The following is a 7,394-nucleotide window of genomic DNA, read 5'->3' as shown; positions in this document are numbered from 1 at the left end:
ATTTATCAAATTAAAAAATAAATTTAAATAGTATTGAGATTACAATTATATTTTAATCTTAGCATTATTTATACCGTGTCTTCAGACACGGGCATACGCTAGTATATATACATAGGAAATGTATCGATATGCAGTTCGACTACAAATTTATATAAGCAATCTTATAAAAATATGTAAGTTGAATATAAATTTATATAAATTTGTAAAAGTTTAAGACTTATGTTAATTTGTGTTTAATTTATATATTTTTATGAGATTATTTATGTATTTTTAAAAAAAATTATATAATTTTATAATAGAGTTGCATCGCACAATAGGAAATTTTCTTATATATCTATATAATATACCAAGAAAGTTTTTGAAAATATACAAAATGTATCACACATACATTTTATTTGAATGGCTCAGATCAATTCTTTTAAATGCCAATGGTTGAGATGACTTTCATTCCCGCCCAAACATTTGTTCCCCTCAGCCTTCCACCTACCCACGTCTCCTCCCCCATTCCCTCTCTTCTCTCTCTCTCTCTCTCCCCCTTTGTTCTTCTTCTTGAACAGAACCTTTTCCCTCTCTCTCTATCTCTCCCCTCAACTTTCCTCTGTTGCTCCTATCTCTTTCATACTTTCAGACGCTACTCTCTCTCCTACACACATCGCGACCACCAACCACTGACCACCTCTCCTTGCAACGACCACCGCCATTGCAACACCGACAACTGTTCACTTTTATTACCTTTGGAATGCAGATATTCCTCTGTTTTTTTTATTCTCAGTGTTTTATTTTCTCACGTTCAAAAATCCCTAACTGCAAGAGACAGAGAGAGAGGAGGTGAAAATCGAAGCCGTGGGTGGAGTTTTTGGAGACTTCGTCGGAGACTTCGAACAGCAGGGGATTTTGTTTTCCATGCCATGTGTTCCTGCAGCAAACATGGGATTTCTCGGCGTTGTTGCTGTAAGAAAATTGAAGGTCGATCACGTCTGCTGGAAAAGAAATCTGCAAAGTGTGCCGAGTATAACTTCTAGATCATCTGGCTACAGAGCTTTCTATGGCGGTGAGTCGATGACCGATTCTATAAAACCATATATATTTTATGTGATATCAGCTCTCAAACCGACGTACATGATTTTCTGGTTTGCAATTTGTTTCTTTTTTTCTATGTAGAGATTTTGATATTAGATTTTTATGTTTCTGTATTGTCTTGATGTTTGTTATTGCATTCACAAATTTCGCACACCATCCGTTTGACAATATGTCCATAAGAGTCAAACAAGTGGGTTCGAGTGAGTGTTCATTGACTCTGATCTCTCTTTGATTCTGTGTTTCTCCCTCTCTGTTTTGGTATCCTAGCTCAATCAATTCATTTGAATTGGGAATTGGTGTGTTATGTTTTGTTAGATCTTTGATTTTGGTTTTTTTAGTTTTATATCAATGTTTAGCTTGATTCTCATATGGGTTGTCTGCTTTTGTAGTAAATGATTGATTTAATGTTTAGCTTGATTGATTTTTAGTTTTAGTTTTATATCAATGTTTAACTTCATTTATTATGACCTAAGAACATTTTTGGTAATATTTGGTAAAAATTAAGGACTTTCTGTGTGTCAAACAGTATTAACATTAACAACTTGCCCAAAAACAGTTGGAGCAGAAGAGTTAGCGACTAAAGAGGCCCCCATATTTGTGTAAAAGTTTTAAATACAGCAAATCAGTTAAATAATAACCAGATGTCCCTCTTCCATCTCCATACTGAAAAGAGTCACCACACTGATTACTCTGTGAAGAGCATTCAGCAGTTGCAGCTTGAACTACAGAAGCACATATTGGGTTAGAGCAAGAAACCAGAGACACAGTTGACGAACTGATTACGTTGTGATGGATGAACACCACCCGTCCAAATATAAATAAATAAAAGCGGAGATCTAGATCACTAATGTCATATACTAACATCTGATTTTGCTGTAGGCAGAGTACATTTGGTCTCATTTATCTTGCATTGCAGTGTGTTATTTCTCAAGTTCCACCACATAAAGATTTTCTTTTATTTATTTTTAAAGTTTTAAAACTGTTATTTTTTGTGTTAACACAATAACTAAGTTTTTTTTTTTTTTTTTTTTTTTTTTTTTTTTTTGTGTTTGTATTTCTTCTTATAGCTGGAATTATTGCTTGATTCTCATCATTTCCTTCTTCTGTGTCCTTGCAATTATAGTCAGGGACTTTGCAGGAATTGTGATTGCAGAGGAGCCAAAGTGGAAAGACTGTATTCAAGGTTCAAATGCTGTTGTAAATTTGGCTGGAATGCCCATAAGTACAAGATGGTCTCCTTAGGTTAGCATTTCAAGCTTATTTGATTTTTAAATTGTGCTCTTTATGCTACAAGCGAGTGGTAGCTTTGACCAGACCTGTTTGCTATATACAAAGTTTGCTTTGTATTATTATTACTATTTTTTTAGAGCTATGCACTATATATACATTTGTAGCCCTTTCCCTGGGTCCGTTAATATATGATCTGTCATCAGTTTCTGTCTTGATCATACAAAATTTTGGGACTTCAGTGACAATTCCCAGCTGGACTTGCAGTCTTCAAGGTGGATGTGAAGTATTTTTCATCAGGTTGATAGTTTCACAGTCTAAAACATACTGTATAACAGTATATACTAGGGTTATTACTTGATGTTGCATGGCATATGGAGGAAATTTTATTTGTGAGAGTGCAAATAGCCAATCAGTTGTACAAGATGTGTGCCTACACCTATTGTCATCGGTATCTTTATCGTTTAGTCTATTGACATACTCCAAAAATGATGTTTATCTTGCCTATTAGCCAAATGATGTTGTGCATTTTCTGGATACCACTTGATAGCCAAATTTGACTGACTGGAATACAGGGAGAAACTGAGCCTGGGCAAAACACTTCTCTTGATGATGATTTATCAGACAGACTTATGCCACTGGGACTCAGGTATGTGTTCCAACTCCAAGGTTTATTTGGCGGCACAACTCACATTGTGGTTTGAGTTTGGGGCAAAACACTTCTTCATTTTTTTCCCTACTGATTTCTCTTTCTTTGAATTTGGGGTTTTATCCATGTAGACACTACCCATGTCTTTTCACTGCCAATGCACCACTATAGTAGGTATGGTTAGTAGTTGGATTCCCATATAAATCTGTATATTAAACTTTCTAAATTTCTATTTTTGATTAAATAGAATTATCATTTTATAGTGTTCCTTTTTATGCTCAAATTCCTGTTGTAATTTTTTTTTCCCCAGTTAATTTTTTTCCAATTAAAGGCATAAAGAGGTAGTTATGAGATGAAAGTAAAAAGTGGCAATTCTTCAACTCATGTGACAGATATGTTTTGCAGTTGTTGATCGACAGTTTAGATAGCTATAAAGAACAAAATGACAGCAGAGAACAGGACCTAGCATTAAGAAAGAGAACAGGACCTTCCCAGGTGAGGTCAGTCTCTCTTTCTCTCTCATGCAATACTACCCATGTCTCTGATTTGAATACATCAATCTATAATGGTTTGATTGTCTTTGATTTCAATTTCTGGATAGATTTGAATACATTAGTCTATAATGGTTTGATTGTTTATCAAGGTTTAATTGTTGTTATGTTTTTGATCTTCCTATTCCCTCTTTGTTCCAAATTTCTTTGATTTCTCTTTCTTTGAATTTGGGGTTTTGTCCATGTAGACACTACCCCTGTCTTTTCACTGCCAATGCACCACTACCACTTTGTCAATGAAACTTCACAATTAAACAAAATTCAATTGAAATTTAAAATACAGCTGAGGTTTTGATATTTTTTGTTTTCAAATGGCAGTTATGATGGTAAATTGACAAAAGGAAAATGGTAAATTTATCGCAATTATGATGAACATCTATAACTATGTGTTTGTGAGCTATTCTCATTGAAGTCTGAAGTAGTTAGTCTCAATTGTTCTCATTGATGTGTGTTGTAATATAAGTCTTTGTTGTGGGATTCACACTTGCAATTAATCTCAACCATAATATTGCTCTTTTATAGGAAATTTTTTTGGGTGTGTAGTATTTGCTCTCTCTCTCTTTGGTCCTGAAAGTTGTGGACAGAATTGTACAGCATTGTTGCTACACATGAATTAGCTCAATCTCAGTTCTTTATGCTCAACCTCAACTGAGGTTTTTCTTCAGTTCTTCAATTCTTTGTGGGTCATTTAGAATCTTGAGGCTTCAAGATTATGTACATACATTTTAATTCCATTCTACACAATTAATTAAACCCATCCAAGCACCAAGAACTTTGTTATCCACCCGACATATTCTTACAAAATTATGCCTGAGTAATTTTACAAAATTCATTTGAAATTTGAAATACAATTGAGATTTTGAATTTTTTTGTTTTCAAATGGCAGTTATGATGGTAAATTGACAAAAGAAATGGTAAATTGATTGCAGAAATGGTAAATTTTTTGAGGTTCTATGAAAATTCTCGAGAATGTACAAGTAATTTAGTATTGCTAATTTTTTGTTTCTTGGTGCTTAAAATTATATGACTAGACACTTAGGTTGAACTACAACAGTTATAGACAATATCACTATTTTTGATCAATTTTTTTTTTCTTTTTTAAATTATCATATCTAATTTTCTTCTAATGAATTTGCTTTTTTTTCTCATACTTCATAGGTGAATGGAGACTTCACCGAACTGTAATATCAACTCCCTATAACTGGTGTGCATTTTAATTTTAATTTTTTTAAAATTGCAGAGCACTGGTTGGTGTGCATTGTTTGGTATTTAATTTTCTTTTATATTTGATTTTTTTGGCATTGTAAAGTACATGTTGGTATGCATTATTTGATATTTAATTTTTAGTTTAAATTGTTGAGATTGCAAAGCACTTGCTGGTATGTTTTATTTGGTGTTTAGTAATTTTTTTATTATTATTATAGAACGTTAACAATTGTATAATATCTTTCATTTGTATATTTCGTTTAGTGTTTACATTTTTTTTTTTTTGACTTGCTTTTATATTTTGATTTGTAATATTGAGGAACATTATAAATCTTATATATTTGTTTATTAATTTGCATTAAGACTAGGGGAAGTTATTATTTTATTTGAGTTATGTACAACGTAAGGTACAAGTAAAATTGTTACAAATTCTTAAGAAGAATATTTTTTTTAATATTTTTTTAATATCTTTATCAAAAATGCTACAGACTTCATGAATTTTAACATGATACGTATAAATTATAATTACATTTTAATCCCAATATGATTTATACCGAACATTATTTACACCGTGCCTTCAGGTACGGACATACACTAGTATATATATATATCAAGTCATATCTCAATGTGTATACTGTGTACACCCCAATAAAACCTTTCTTAACCAAAAGATTCATTACCCATTTCGATAAACACTCTCTAGTTATCAATTTTCAAATGTGGGTGGGATTCTGGAACTATATCCTAACGCACTTTGTCAAGTTTTTTGTTTTTTTTGTTTTTGTTTTTGTTTGTTTGTGATGTACCCACTATGTCAAGTTTATGATGAATTCATTATAATCTTTTAAGTGGTATAGTGAGTTGGATAATACCCAGCCGACATCTTTTTGTTTTATATATCGTTAGTGACCAAGGTGCTAGCTATTTTATATAATTAAAAATTGAAAATTAAAAATTAAGTTAAAAAAATTATTTAATAAAAATTTAGATGTTAAATTAAAAATAAATTATTTAATATGTATAAAATCAAATTTAAAATTTATTATTTTTAAATTATATATTTTAATTTTTATATTGTGATGGTGGTGGTAGTAGTGGTGACAGTGGCATAGTGGTGATGGTGGTGGTAATGGTAGTGGTTGTGGTAGTGGCGATAGTAGTGATAATAAATGATAGTGGTGTTTATGACAATAATGACAATAATGATGAAGGTGATGGTAATAGTGGCGGCGGTAGAGGCGGTGGCGGTGGCGGTGGCATGGTGGTGGTGGTGGTGATAGCGGTAGTGATGATGATAGTGGTAGTGGTAGTGGTAGTAGTGACGGTGATGATAGTGATAGTAATTGTGGTGGTGGTAGTGGTGGTGACATGATAATGGTGGTAGATATATACATCTACGTAGTGGCAGCGACATGGTGGTAGTAGTAGTGATAGCAGTAGTGATGGTAGTGGTGGTGATAATAGTGGCGGTGGTGGTGAGTTTATAATAGTGTATATTGATATTTATATTTATATTTCGGCCAAGTTTGGTATGTGCCCAAAAAACTAAAAAGCCAAAAAATTATTCAAAAAATTAAAAAATTATCACTATTCACCAAAAGTCAAAAAATACGGCTACAAAACTCTCAATCCTAATTTTTCTCTACACACTAATTTATACAATTTTTTAATACATATTTTTTCATAAAAAGTCAAAAAGTTAACCCAAACAATATTTTTTTTCTCAACTTTTTAGTCTAAAAAGTCAAAAAGTGCACTTATTTAGGACATCCTAAATAACCCCTTAGTATTTAATAATTCAGTGACAATTAAGAATATTTTATATGACTTAAATTTTTAAAAAAATTTCATCTATATTTTAAAAGGTACTTAAATTTTTAAATAATATCAATTCTGATTATCAAATGAATTTAATTGATTCCTTAATTAATTCAATTTTAAGTACCGAATCATGTTATCACCCCTAATAATTCTCTCGAAATGAAACAACTTTAAATCAGTACTTCGTGAAACATGTAAAATAAATAAATAAATATTTAAAACATAAAATATAAAATATTTATTCTAAAAAAAATAAAATTAAGAAATTTTTTAAATACTTAAAAAAATAAATCTAAAAAATTTCTAAATACAATTCAAAACCCTTTTCAAAATTCATAACTAAACAAATTTACTCTTTTAAAAACTCCATTCAAAACTCATAACTCAAAACACGACTTTACGCTCAAATTATGATTCTAAAAATAATTTTAAAAACAAAATAAAAAAATATATTTTTTGATTTTTTTCTTTTAAAATAGTGTTTTGAAAAGAGTTTGGTTTTGAATTTAAAAAAAAAATAAATTGAATTTTAAATTGTTTGTTTGGTTATGAGTTTTGAAATTATTTTTTAAATTAAATTTTGAATAATTTTAAGTTGTATGTTTTGTTATAAATTTTAAAAAATAATTTAAAAATTTTATCTTTAAAATCTTGATTACAAAAGCAAATCAAACACGGCCAAAATGTTTTGTTTTTGACTTGTTGTTTATGTTGTTTTCTGCCTTTATTAATATTAAAAAATTAATTCCTATTGATATATACCGTGTATCAAAAAAACAAATGTATAAAACAAATTTTTTATTTTTCACGTGTGATTATGATTAATGTTATTCTGACAATGACTTCTCTTCATTCAAAGA

At 30.6% G+C, this 7,394-nt stretch overlaps 1 long non-coding RNA gene across 1 annotated transcript; it reads left to right on the top strand.

Annotated features, from left to right (window-relative positions):
• The first annotated feature begins 1,949 nt into the window (after positions 1 to 1,949).
• Positions 1,950 to 3,463, top strand: LOC145803233 (uncharacterized). Its single transcript, XR_014345359.1, has 3 exons — positions 1,950 to 2,322; positions 2,883 to 2,956; positions 3,362 to 3,463. It is a non-coding gene; the product is annotated as an uncharacterized LOC145803233 (long non-coding RNA).
• Positions 3,464 to 7,394: the final 3,931 nt, after the last annotated feature.

The sequence above is a fragment of the Camellia sinensis genome, chromosome 11, assembly GCF_055761805.1.
Source record: "Camellia sinensis isolate YWXY chromosome 11, ASM5576180v1, whole genome shotgun sequence".
Classification (NCBI taxonomy): Eukaryota; Viridiplantae; Streptophyta; class Magnoliopsida; order Ericales; family Theaceae; genus Camellia; species Camellia sinensis.
This window is presented reverse-complemented; position numbering and strand designations above follow the sequence as displayed.